We start from the raw sequence: 13525 nt of genomic DNA, 5'->3' as shown, positions 1-13525 counted from the left end.
CAGGACACAGGACACAGGACAGGGGTGTTCAACAGCTGGGACAGGTCATATGTGCCCTCCTGGGGATGACACCAGCCCCAGCACTGCTCCAAGGAACCCAGAAATGCAGTAACAAGGAGCAGAGCCCAGCACTGTTGTGGGGTGTCCTGGGCTGAGGCTGTCCCTTGTCCCCTGTTTTCACCACAGAACCCACAGCTGAGCCCAAACGAGCTCCCCAGCACACCCCAAGGCTGCTCCAAAATCACAGAACCACGGAATGCTTTGGGTTGGAAAGGACCTAAGAGATCATATTCCAATGCCCTGCCATGGGCAAATCTCATAATGAATGGTACAGATCATTCAAATTTCCATCGAAAACTCAATTCTTCACTGTTTATGCTCATTTGTTCTTGTGCCAATACTAACCTTTAGCTTAAATAATTATCCCCCCTCTACAGTGTTTGCTCCCATGATTAATTTCCATTGTAATGAAGTCCCAGCCCCTTTCTGCCTGCCTTTTTCAAGGCTGATAAACACAAATTCTTTCAGTCTCCTCTCACAAAATTAGCTTTTATTTCCCCATGGATGTTTCCACACCCCTCACTGCCTTCCTTCTCTCTTGGACTCAGCTTTTTCCACCCATCCTCGAGCATCACAGAATCCCAGGATGGTTTAGGTTGGAAGGAACCTTAAAGTCTACCTCATTCCACCCCCTGCCATGGCAGGGACCCCTTCCAGCATCCCAGGTGGTCCAAGCCGTATCCAGCCTGGCCTTGGGCACTGCCAGGGATCCAGGGGCAGCCACAGCTGCTCTGGGCACCCTGTGCCAGGGCCTGCCCACCCTCCCAGGGAACAATTCCTGCCCAATATCCCATCCAGCCCTGCCCTCTGGCAGTGGGAGCCATTCCCTGTGTCCTGTCCCTCCATGCCTTGTCCCCAGTCCCTCTGCAGCTCTCCTGGAGTCCCTTTAGGCCCTGGCAGGGGCTCTGAGGTGTCCCTGGTGCCTTCTCCTCTGCAGGTGAGCACCCCCAGCTCTGCCAGCCTGGCTCCAGAGCAGAGGGGCTCCATCCTGGTGACCATGCACTCCTGATGCAGACAGCAGAGCAACCCCTGTGCCTCCCTGCACGTTCCACCACTAAATTTTATCCTATTTCACGCTCCAGTGCTCAGGGTCACACAGGCAGAGTCCATCATGCCAAAACTCCTGACCCTCAGTGCTGGCCTGTCACTGAGACGTTTGTCACAACAGCTCTGCACTCCCATTCCAGACACAGCAGCAGCTCCCAGTCTGGTGTCACTCAGGAGAGAAGGCTCAGGGCCAGAGTGGTGCCACAGCTGTGCAGCCACCTCCCAGGAACAGCCACACCAAGCCCTGGGCACATGGGCTGGGTCAGAGGGCAAGCCCTGGCACCCCTGCCAGCCCCACATGGCACCTCCTCAGAGCAGGGCCGAGCCGCACGTTCTGACATTAGGTCAGCAGTTTATTGGTATAATCAATCACATTCTCTCTCAATCCCAGGTGCTGCTGCTCTCTGGGGTTGGGGCAGAGACAGCACTGCCCAGGGCAGCAGTGCCTCAGCTGTGCCAGGCGCTCAGCACCATCCTGCCCACCCCAGGCCCCACGCTTCAGTGGGATCAGCATGGAAACAAGATGTGCCAAGAGATACAAATCCAGAATTACTTTCCCAAGCAGTTTCCATTCCAGCAGAACATTTGTACATCTCATTGTAACATATTTCACTGGCACAAGGCAACAGGGACAGAGCTTAACACATCGCTGTGCTGCATAAATGAGTTCAAAACATTCCTTTTTCTGTGCATGTAAATCCCAGGATACCTGTGTACAGCTCCATCACCTGCAGAACCCCATTAACATTTTAGTGCTCCCGTTCCTTTTGTGCTCACAGGGCCACTCACAAGAGTCACATGGGGGGAAAAAAAACAGAAGAATTCACTCTGTTAGAGAAGCAATTTTCAAGCTATGTATCTTTAGGCAGCGATTTATATTGTCAGAAAAAGCAAAGCTACTAGAAACCTGTTTACTACTGAAGTCTGAGATCAAATTCCCAAGCACAATTCAGCTCCATGGATTTACTATCCCACTTGTCATTGCTGAACCACGGCTGGCACATAAACACCACACAGCTCCTCGTTCATCTCAACCCCCTGGTGGGGTGGGGAGAACTGGGAAAAGGTAAAACCCATGAGTTGAGGTAATAACTGAAATATAGTTGTTAGTGGTGTTTATTATCATTATCTTTATTATTGTTGTTATTATTATTGTAATGAAAATGGAGATAAGAAAAGAGAGAGAGGAATATAATCCCAGATAGACAAGTGGTGCCCACCACAGTCTCTCACCACCCAAAAAGCCTGTTCTTCAGCAGCAATAGGCCTCTCCCAGCCAACCCCCACTTTCCATACTGGGTGCGACATTCCATAGTCTGGAATATCCCTCCCAGTCCTTGTCACCTCCCCAGTGGCAGAGCATGGGAAATGGAAAAGTCCTGGACTTGGGGCACTTCCCAGCAACAACCAAACCAGCAGAGTGTTATCAACACTGCTCCCACCCTGAATCCAAAACACAGCCCTGGACCAGCTCTGGGAAGAAAATCAATGCTCCCCCAGCCCAAGCCAGAGCTGGTGCACAGCTCCAGAGCCCTCAGCAGCCACTGCCAGGCAGGACCTGCCAGCGTTGGGAAGTCACATTGCATCTCCGTCTGCTTCCCAAGCAGGCGTCCCAGCTGGGTGCTATCAAGGATGCCACATCCCATTAGTAAAAATCCCTGATGGAGTGTAAAGCTCAATTAGAAAAGCCACAATCAACGCTTTACAGCCTATATTTAGCTGCCGTTTGGCATTTGGGTATGAAGGAGAGCACATAATCGAGTCATGACAGGGGTGGAAAAATCCTCCTGGCTGGGTGTGAGATCTCAGGCAGGAGCCCAGTGACAGCTCTGTCACTCCTAGTCCACAGTCAGATGGGGAAATGTGGGAACATTGTCAGGGCCAGGTCCCTGCCCCCAGCCCCAGGGACAGCTGTGGAGCAGGAGTGACTGTGCCAGGCAGGGGCAAGGCTGCTCCAGCACCCCCAGCCCAGCCACAGCCCCACACACCCAGCAGCATGCCAAGGAAACTGCAGAACTCATCTTCAAAGCTGTGCTGTGCACAGCACCTTCCCCACGGTGATGTCCTTCTCCAACCCAGGAAAGAGAGGGGAAGGGCTCAGATAAAGGGAAGGGAGGGAGAAAGAAGTTTACTGCAAATTAAAAGCCAGCTCCTGCAGCCCTCCTGCAAGATGGGAACAAACTGCACACACCTCCAGCCTCCCCTCCCAGCTCGTTTCTGTGTGGGAGAAGCTGCTCTCCAGAGAGCACCTCCAGCCCAACCCAGCAAGTGTGGAGTCTGCAGCTTCCCAGGGCAGGACGGGGGAGTCACCACAGCAGCCCCAGCAGAAACCCAGCAGCACCAGAGAGAGCGGCAGGAGGGGAAAATAACCCTAAACACACTGCTCTCACAATCCAAAAAGGACTGCAGTAAGCCTCACTGATTTATATGATTTGCCCAGGAACAAAGCAAGGAAACCTCCTGCAAGTGTCCTGGAAATGCCCAAGGATCCTGACCCTCCAGAGATGTCCCACTCCTGCGAACAGGGAAGCCTTCATGCTGCCACAGCACCCAGTCCCAGCAGCTCTGACACAAACCTGAGCACCCTCCATGCTAATCCCTTGCCTGAGGCAGGCTGCTGCTGGAACACAGCAAGAATAAGAGGAGGTTAACCTGGGGAGGAAACCTAAGCAGGGAAAGGGGCAGAGCAGCAGGGCAGCAGCTACTCCAGACCTTGCCCACCTGCCCCAGAGCTGTGGCTTGGTGACAGCCATATGCCCTGTGAAGGACATGTGAGGCCACTTCCAAGATCAAGAGGGACAAAACATGTTGCAAAGAGCTCACAGCCCCAAAACCCAAACCAAAAATAGACAGAGCAGACAAAGGGCTGCCCCTCCTCCTGCAGCACTGCATAGCATCCCACAGGTAACTGGAGGGGGCTCCTCCACCCCCTCAGGTAATTAATTCACTAAATCTACCGAGGAAGAACAGCTTGGGGAAGAACAGCTAAATGTGGCTAAGAGGGTGGCAGGGATAGGGGCCAGGAGAGCCCAGATATTGCAGAGGGACAGGTCTCCCAGATCTTCCTAGCCTGTGGCTGCTCACTCACTTCCTAGCCCACTCCTCCAAGGAGGTGTAACTTAGCAACCTGACCTTAAAAACTCAGCAAGGGTTCCAGCTGGATTCAGGAAAATGAGAGATGTTACAAACCAGGAGGAGCCATTACCCACCAAACTCCCTCTCAAAGCAGGTGGGGTGTGGGGAGGGGGGTGCATCTCCTGCACAGCCTGAACCCCATGGCAACACAAACAATGGCTGCAAAATAGAAACAAATCAACAGAACACCCACATCCATTCCTGAAAAGCTTGGGGACATGCAGCTGGGTGTGACAGATACAGGGGGCAGGGATAGACGGGATACTGGGAAGAAATTCTTGATTGAGGGCTGTTGAGGCCCTGGCACAGGGTGCCCAGAGCAGCTGTGGCTGCCCCTGGATCCCTGGCAGTGCCCAAGGCCAGGCTGGACAGAGCTTGGAGCAGCCTGGGATAGTGGAAGGTGTCCCTGCCCATGGCAGGGGGTGGAATGAGATGAGCTTTAAGGTTCCTTCCAACCCAAACCCTTGTGGGATTTTGTGAGGTTTCCCCACAGTGCTTAGCTCCACAGCACAGGATTCACCCTGTCCTGCCATGGTGCCTCACTCACTCTGTGTCCCTGCCCCATGGCAGGGGGTGGAATGAGATGAGCTTTAAGGTTTCTTCCAACCCGAACCCTTGTGGGATTTTGTGAAGTTTCCCCACAGTGCTCAGGTCCACAGCACAGGATTCACCCTGTCCTGCCATGGTGCCTCACTCACTCTGTGTCCCTGCCCAGGGCAGACACAGAACTCACTCCTGCAGGAAGCAGCTGGGACACCCCAGCAGGCTGGGCTCAGCCAGGCCAGCTCATCCCAAAGCCCGAGGCAAGGCAGGACTGTGCCTCTGACCCCTGGGAGTGCACAGTGCTCAGTGGGTGTGAGCTCTGCTCTGAGCCACGGGGCTGAGCAGAGATTTGAGCAAGAATCTTCTCCATCCCCACCACAACAGCAGCAGGAGACAAGCCAACATCTACCTGCTACTGGTTTCTGCAGAGGCTCTGCAGGAGGAGGCAGCAGCAGGAGCAGAGGGGAAGCACAGGAAGCTCTTGTGCCTCAGAAGCTCTTTCTGGACAGAAGCACGAGGCAGCAGCCCCTGGGATGTGCTTCAGTGCAGTCCAACACCCAAAGCAGTGGCAGGACCCCATGGAGGGCAGGGAATGCAGTTTAAGGGGATCACACAGCAGTGATGAAGCCTAGGGAAGGAGTGTGAGAGGAAGAAGTCAACTGGTAACACAGAGAGTAGCCTTGGAAACCAAAGCATGAGGATTTTGGCAGAGCAGAGCCTCTACAGGGCATCCTCACCTGTTCAAATCACCAGTTTGCTCTGCAAACCTTATCAGCTGTGAGTAAACCCGTGAGTCACTGGCACTATTTCCAGTGACCCTGTGGATGACAAAGCCAAAGAAAATCACTGAGAAATCTTCCCTTTGCATTCAAAAACACCCAAACAAAACACCTTCCTTTCTGGCTGGCTGGTGTATGTGTGTGAAGAGTGGAAAATGAGAGCTGAAACAGAGCATCTTTCATCTGACTGTGAGACAGTTTTAAAGCAAAACAAAACCCAGAACAGCATTCAGTGTGCAAGTTCAGAAAAGGAGAAAACCAACCATGTGAAGCTATAAAAATACCTTCCCAGGCTCAGCTGTGAGCTGGTAAATACCATGATTTCCACCAGCTGATTTCCAAAAGCTTCTTCTCCTGCCACATCCCCGACTTGCAGAGCATCCCTGCAGCAGAGCCATTGCCCCAGCACTGAACTAAACACCACTGGCATCCAGGGAGTAATTGCTGCTGTCCCTACAAACTGCATTTTGATTTGGAAGGGTGTGGGAGGGCAGGACAGGTGGGTCACACACCCCCCTTGTGTTGAGGGCAGCCCTCAGGAAAACATTTCAGAGCTGCCTGAAGGAAGATTCAGCACCATTCCCCACTATGAGCCCGTGTGCCTGAAGGCCCAGCCCTGCTCCCAGCACCCAGGAGATTGGGAGCTAAGTATCAAATGACCCTGAAAAGGGCCAGAAATTCTTTTTGTGGCAGATACTCACACTCTGAGTTCTTGGGTGTGTGACAGCCAGTGTCACACCAGCCACTGCCCACAGCCTCCCTCCCACCAGGCATTTACCCAGTGCTAAAGAGCTGCTGCTGCTGCTACTCACCCCTGGCACCACGACACCATCCCGGCACGCCAAGCTGGCAAAGCCGTCCCCAGGGAAACAAGGTGAAAAAACACAAACCCTCCATGGCAGTACTCACTAACTAGGAGCTTGGCTGTGTTTTGTAGCAACACCTCCATTTCACCATTCACTGGAATCCAATTGCTGAACAGATAAGGAAATACATCGGAGCCAGACACTGCCATTCATTCATTCAAAAGTATGTTGGTTTCTTCATTAGAAGAATCTTTTTTTCCCAGCTCTATTGCAAGCAGTGAACAACATCCCCAGACAGGGGCATGCTCCCTCTACTCCCCAGCCCAGGAGCACCCCTCAGGGCCCTTGCTGGTGGCCACCCTGCCCTCTCTGTCACCCTCTGTCCCTGTGGTGCCACCATCCACAATCCACAGTGAGAGGGGCCCTGTGCACTCCCTGCCCTCCTGCTGCCCTGATCACACCCCGTTAACAGGGGCAGAGCACGGAGCAGGCCCTGGGGAAGGCTCTGGCAGAGCCCAGCTCAGGCCTGCTGGAGCTGCACCTGCACAACAAAAAGTCCACAAAGACAAAAATTCCCTAGGGCCAGGGAAAGAAACAGGAGTATTCATGGAACATGAACATTTATCCTGCTTGCTGAGTTCTCTCTGATAAATGGGGAGAGATGGCAAACAAAGATGAAATGAATCCCAGCACAACAGTGGAGCAGATGAGCATCCTCCCTCCTGGAAGCTCCAGATCATGACCTGCATCCTCAGGGACCAGTGTGGTGACTGTCCCAGGGTCCCTGTGCTTATAGCCAGGCGATGCCACCCAAATAAAGCAGACAGGATGGCCAAAAGCATCTGGGATGCTCCACAACAGGCTCAGGGATCACTCTCCAGACAGAGTAGCTCTGAGGCTTACAAAGAAGGGTGTTTGAGATGCAGAAGGAAGCTCCTTCCAGGCTGACAGTCAGCTCATGAGCAGGACGTGACCCCCAGGGACACAGCAGTGTCTGGCCAGCCCCAAGGCAGGAGGGACACAGCAGAGATGGCTGGGAACACAGCACCAGGCAGAGACAGCAGAGATGGCTGGGCACACAGCACCAGGCAGAGACAGCAGAGATGGCTGGGCACACAGCACCAGGCAGAGACAGCAGAGATGGCTGGGCACACAGCACCAGGCAGAGACAGCAGAGATGGCTGGGCACACAGCACCAGGCAGAGACAGCAGAGATGGCTGGGCACACAGCACCAGGCAGAGACAGCAGAGATGGCTGGGCACACAGCACCAGGCAGAGACAGCAGAGATGGCTGGGCACACAGCACCAGGCAGAGACAGCAGAGATGGCTGGGCACACAGCACCAGGCAGAGACAGCAGAGATGGCTGGGCACACAGCACCAGGCAGAGACAGCAGAGATGGCTGGGCACACAGCACCAGGCAGAGACAGCAGAGATGGCTGGGCACACAGCACCAGGCAGAGACAGCAGAGATGGCTGGGCACACAGCACCAGGCAGAGACAGCAGAGATGGCTGGGCACACAGCACCAGGCAGAGACAGCAGAGATGGCTGGGCACACAGCACCAGGCAGAGACAGCAGAGATGGCTGGGCACACAGCACCAGGCAGAGACAGCAGAGATGGCTGGGCACACAGCACCAGGCAGAGACAGCAGAGATGGCTGGGCACACAGCACCAGGCAGAGACAGCAGAGATGGCTGGGCACACAGCACCAGGCAGAGACAGCAGAGATGGCTGGGCACACAGCACCAGGCAGAGACAGCAGAGATGGCTGGGCACACAGCACCAGGCAGAGACAGCAGAGATGGCTGGGAACGCAGCACCAGGCAGGGAGACAGCAGAGAGGGCTGGGAACACAGCACCAGGCAGAGGGAGCAGCCCCAGGAGCAGCTCCCAGCTGGGAAGGACAGAGCCCCGGAGCCACCCCGGCAGGAGCCAGGTGATCTGGTCACTGGTCACTCCTGTGACCTGGTCACTGGTCACTCTGGTGACCTGCCAAGGCCACAGCAAACGCCTCCCACACCCAAACTTCACCAGACCGGGCCACAGACTATGCCCTGGCTCCCGGCTTGTCTTCTGTGGTGTTTATGCATCTCCTGTCTCCTCTGAAACATTTCGGAGACAAAAGCTAATGAAGCACAAGTAATGGATGACAAACATCCGGCTCCATGGTAAAAGGTTGGCTAATTTACAAGATAAATAAGGTAGCTGCCTCCTGTGCATTTACAAACACCTTTCAGGGAGGATGTGAAGGGGTTCAGCACCACAGCCACCTCTGGCACCCCCTCCTGCCCTCCTCCTGTCAGCCCTGCATTCCCAAGAGAATCCCTGGAGTGGGACTGGAGCCGAGATGCTCCTGCACCACAACCCCCCAGCTCCTGGTTCCGTTCCCAGTCTCGTGACACAGGACTGCTCTCCCCTATTGCTTCAAAATCCAAGTCACACGACAGAGGAGACAAAAAGCTGCTGAGATCATCTTGGAAAGGATACTGCTGCTCCTGACAACCATAGGGGAGATGCTTCAGGCCTGAATTTTATGTGCTCCAGCGCAGGAAGACACTCCAGACAGCTGGTAGAGCTGCTTGGTTTGCTTGAAGTCCTATAATTTCTGCAGCATGACCAAGTTTTCCAGCACTGAAGGTGAACAGGGGCCAAGCTGATTCATCTCTGACTATTAATCCCTGGCAAAAATAGTTATTCATATATGTTTTGGTCAAAAAGCAGATTTATAATCAATCATAGGCATGTTGTTGTTTTAAACCTCCCTGAGCACCACCTTTCAACCAGAACCTTAGGCTGGTTTTCATTTTCCCTTAAAGCACAAGAGGCAGGTCACCACTTTGGTCAGAGAGACAAGCTCATTGAACAGAAAAAAAATTGTTATGTTCCCAGTGTATCACAGTAAAAATTCCTTAAAAAGAGAGTTTTCAGTGCAGGAGTAATGGGGGCTGAGGGGAGCTGGGAGCAGAGCTCTGGCAAAGCCCAGCAGCTGCTAGTGGCTGGGATAATGAATTTTATCTGTCTTGTGAGGGGAAGAACAGGAGCAAACAGCCCCAAAACAGCCCAGAGGAGGCCCAGCCTGGGCAGCAGCACTTAGGGACTGGATTCCTCCAGGGCAGAATCGGGTCTGGGTCCCAGACAGCCCCAGGGCCCTGCTGCACAGCAGGAACCGACCCACAGGGCTGGGCTGGGAGCTGACCATGGGGTGCAAGGAAGCAGAGCCCAAAAACCTCCTGTTTCCAGACAAGAACCCTGGCACAGCTTCAGCTGCCAGGCTGTCTGGAGAATCTCAGAATCATCAAGGTTGGAAAACACCTCTAAGGTTATAAAATGCAAACACCAACCCACCACCACCACCATTTTCCACGTCCTCAAGTGCCACATCCACACATTTTTTCAATGCTTCTAGGGATGGGGACTCTGCCACTTCTGTGAGCAGCTGCAGCTCAGCACCCGCAGAGGAAGGCAGAGCCAGGGAAACACATCCCTACTGCAGGAAAAACATCCCTAAAATCTCAGCTGGAATAGCCTCCCAATATCCCAGAGAAGAACTTGTGTCTGCCCCATCCCTGGAAGTGCCCAAGGCCAGCTTGGATGGGAGAGTGGAAGGTGTCCCTGCCCACAGGGCTGGAACAAGGTGAGCCAAAAGCTCCATTCCAGCCCAAACCATCCTGGGGTTCTGTGATAAATTTTATCTATTTGTTCTTTAAAGCAACATAAAAATGCACCAGAGCTTTCCAGTTTTTCTACAAACATGGATTTGCAGCCAAAACATAGATGTACCAGAGACAGGCACACAAATCCTGCACACAGGGCAGGCAGCAGAGGGCCCGGGGCATCCAAGCAGCCAACAGGAACAAAAGTCAGCTCCAGTGGCTTCCAAACACCTGTGGAAGCACATGGATGCTCCTGGCAGCAGCACCCACACCCAGGACTGCCTCAGGTGGGGGCTCTGCTCTGCTCCCCCCCGCCAGGGGCTGCTGCAGCTAAGGAACCAGGAGGAGCTGCTCATTCCTGTCTGCATTCTTTCCATCAAAAAATCCGAAAATGCAAGCTAAAAATATCTTGCATTAATTTGTATCATTGCCAACTATTCCCACAGGAAAAAACACAGAATTTTTGGGGAAAAAATGTTTTAATTATTGAAGTAAGTATTCTAGTTTTCCCATTTGAAATATTCCCAACAGTAGTGTCCTTTATTCCTTTCCTCTTTGAAATGCTTCTTCCTGGGTCCAGAGAAAATCTTTTGTCGATCTATGGCTTCTCCCTTCCTCCCCAGCTCTCCCAGAGCCGGCTCAGCCTACCTCCTGCTGGGCAGCATCACCTGGGTGGTCTCCCCAGAGCAGTCCTCTCCTCTTAGGGGGGCTCTTCCCCCACCAAGGGGCTGTTTGAAGGACATAACCCACCCAAACCTCCCCACGGGATGGTGCCCTTCTCCTGCCCCAGGGGGGTGGACAGAGGATATTCCGTGCCCAGACACCTCCAAATCCCAGTGGCATCTCCTCCCTGCTCCTGGCTCTGCCACCATCCCATGGGCACTCACAGCTCTGACACTGCCATCCTTCCACTGTCCCCATGTGCCATCCAGCTCAATGTGACACAAGGACACCAAGCCACTCCCCCTCACCCCCGGGTGATGCCGAGGCAGCCGAATATTTCCCAGGCGTTATGGGACAGGCAGCATGCCACCGCTGCCCTGTGCCTGGCAGGGCACCCCCAAATGCCACCCCACTGGGGCAGACAAAGCCACCCCTGCCACCCAAGCCAGGAGCTGGGCTGCCTAGTGTGCCCTTGCACCCTGGGGGCTCACAGGTGTCCCCTCCAGTCCGCAGAGACTGCCCTGCAGGCAGAGAAGGGCGCTCAGGAACAGCCCCACTGGGAATCTTCCCGTGCAGCCACCACTTCTCCCAGAAGCTGTTAACATTCCCACTGCTGTCTGGGATCCCTGGGGATTGCTGATGCCTCTGTTTCCTACCTGCGCCCCCACCCAGCTGTGACTCAGTGCCAAAGCAGTGGGAATTAGGAACCCAACAGCCTTTCGAGCAAAGTGTGACTCACAGGCCAAGGCTTTCTGCTGGAGGAGCCAGCTCTGCAGTCATGTCTGTAATTCTTAATTATTGAAGTAAGTATTCTAGTTTTCCCATTTGAAATATTCCCAACAGTAGTGTCCTTTATTCCTTTCCTCTTTGAAATGCTTCTTCCTGGGTCCAGAGAAAATCTTTTGTCGATCTATGGCTTCTCCCTTCCTCCCCAGCTCTCCCAGAGCCGGCTCAGCCTACCTCCTGCTGGGCAGCATCACCTGGGTGGTCTCCCCAGAGCAGTCCTCTCCTCTTAGGGGGGCTCTTCCCCCACCAAGGGGCTGTTTGAAGGACATAACCCACCCAAACCTCCCCACGGGATGGTGCCCTTCTCCTGCCCCAGGGGGGTGGACAGAGGATATTCCGTGCCCAGACGCCTCCAAATCCCAGTGGCATCTCCTCCCTGCTCCTGGCTCTGCCACCATCCCATGGGCACTCACAGCTCTGACACTGCCATCCTTCCACTGTCCCCATGTGCCATCCAGCTCAATGTGATACAAGGACACACTCCCCCTCATCCCCAGGTGATGCCGATGCAGCCAAATATTTCCCAGGCGTTATGGGACAGGCAGCATGCCACCGCTGCCCTGTGCCTGGCAGGGCACCCCCAAATGCCACCCCACTGGGGCAGACAAAGCCACCCCTGCCACCCAAGCCAGGAGCTGGGCTGCCTAGTGTGCCCTTGCACCCTGGGGGCTCACAGGTGTCCCCTCCAGTCCGCAGAGACTGCCCTGCAGGCAGAGAAGGGCACTCAGGAACAGCCCCACTGGGAATCTTCCCGTGCAGCCACCACTTCTCCCAGAAGCTGTTAACATTCCCACTGCTGTCTGGGATCCCTGGGGATTGCTGATGCCTCTGTTTCCTACCTGCGCCCCCACCCAGCTGTGACTCAGTGCCAAAGCAGTGGGAATTAGGAACCCAACAGCCTTTCGAGCAAAGTGTGACTCACAGGCCAAGGCTTTCTGCTGGAGGAGCCAGCTCTGCAGTCATGTCTGTAATTCCCCTTAATGCCAGCTTCATTCCCTTCCTCCCACTACCCATCCAACTACCACTCCAAAATAAAGGATGCCCATTCATCTTTTTCTGCCTAATCCAGGCAAAGATGAGCTTCAGCTTGTACAGAAACTAGGCAGCTCCCAAGCTCATCTCCCATCCCAAAGACTGGCCTTCAAAGGAAACTGGACGCCAGGCAGAAAGGGAGAAGAGTGGGTGCAAGTCTTTACCTAAAACATGACCCCAAACCCCAAAAAGATGACCCTGAGGGCTCAAATGTGCTTTCAAGTCTGTCATATCCAAGAGGCTTTCCCCACCAGCTCCCAGGCCACACATACATGCACTTTTATGGGACAGATCTTAAACATCTCTCTACACACAGCCACGGGAGCAGGTTTTTGAGGAGCAGGAACAGGCAGAGGCCCAGAACTTCCCTGGCTCTGTCCACATCACCTCCCCCTGCACCCCAACAGCACAGGAGGGGACAGAGCCACAGCCCAGAGTGAGACCAGGAGCTCTGTGGAACTGAGACCACATCAGTGGGGGCTGGACCTGGGAATGCACCCAGGTGTCCACCAGAGCACAGAAACCACAGAGAACCAGGATAAGTCAAAGTTTGGTGGAGAGGGCCCTTGCAAGGACAGGTTTGATGGGGAGACAGATTTTTTTCTCATGCTGCTCCCCAAGCCCCTTCCTGCTGGATCCCAGGCACGGTGCTGCAAACAGGAGCGGGAACAAAGCCAAAAGGCTTCTTTGGGTTTAATATACAAAACCCAGGCAGCTCAATCAAGCAACAAAAGCTAAATGTCATTTCCTCCTGTGGCACTGCCACTCTGCTCACAGTTGTGCACGTCTGATGGCTTGTCATCGTCATGAGACACCAGGGACACAGCCTGGGGAGAGGCTGGCACAGAGGAGAGGGGAGAAAGGCTCAGTCCTGCAGCCACCACAGACTCCAGCACTGAGAGAGATGGGGCTCACAAGTGACCCTGCCAGGCCAAACCACTCAGGGCAGGTGGGAAACAGCACAGAGTCATGGAATGGATTGGGTTGGGAGGGAATCTTAAAGCCCATCTCATCCC

General features: G+C 54.2%; 1 protein-coding gene across 8 annotated transcripts in view; it reads right to left on the bottom strand.

The window, feature by feature from the left end:
* LOC120513061 (ankyrin repeat and fibronectin type-III domain-containing protein 1-like) overlaps nt 1-13525 on the bottom strand; it is a 245860-nt gene that overhangs the window by 171210 nt on the left and 61125 nt on the right. Inside the window, exon 1 of one of the 8 annotated variants that reach the window (XM_039732034.1) lies at nt 5523-5542. The exons of the other annotated variants lie outside the window; for them this stretch is intronic. The gene's annotated coding sequence lies outside the window, so the exon portion shown is untranslated. Of the gene's footprint in view, nt 1-5522; nt 5543-13525 lie in introns of those variants that run through there. 8 annotated transcript variants of the gene reach the window in all.

Source organism: Passer montanus, unplaced genomic scaffold (assembly GCF_014805655.1).
Source record: "Passer montanus isolate IOZ18808 unplaced genomic scaffold, ASM1480565v1 scaffold8, whole genome shotgun sequence".
In the NCBI taxonomy this organism is placed as follows: domain Eukaryota; kingdom Metazoa; phylum Chordata; class Aves; order Passeriformes; family Passeridae; genus Passer; species Passer montanus.
Note: the sequence above shows the minus strand (reverse complement) of the source record. Positions and strands in the feature narration are given on the sequence as shown.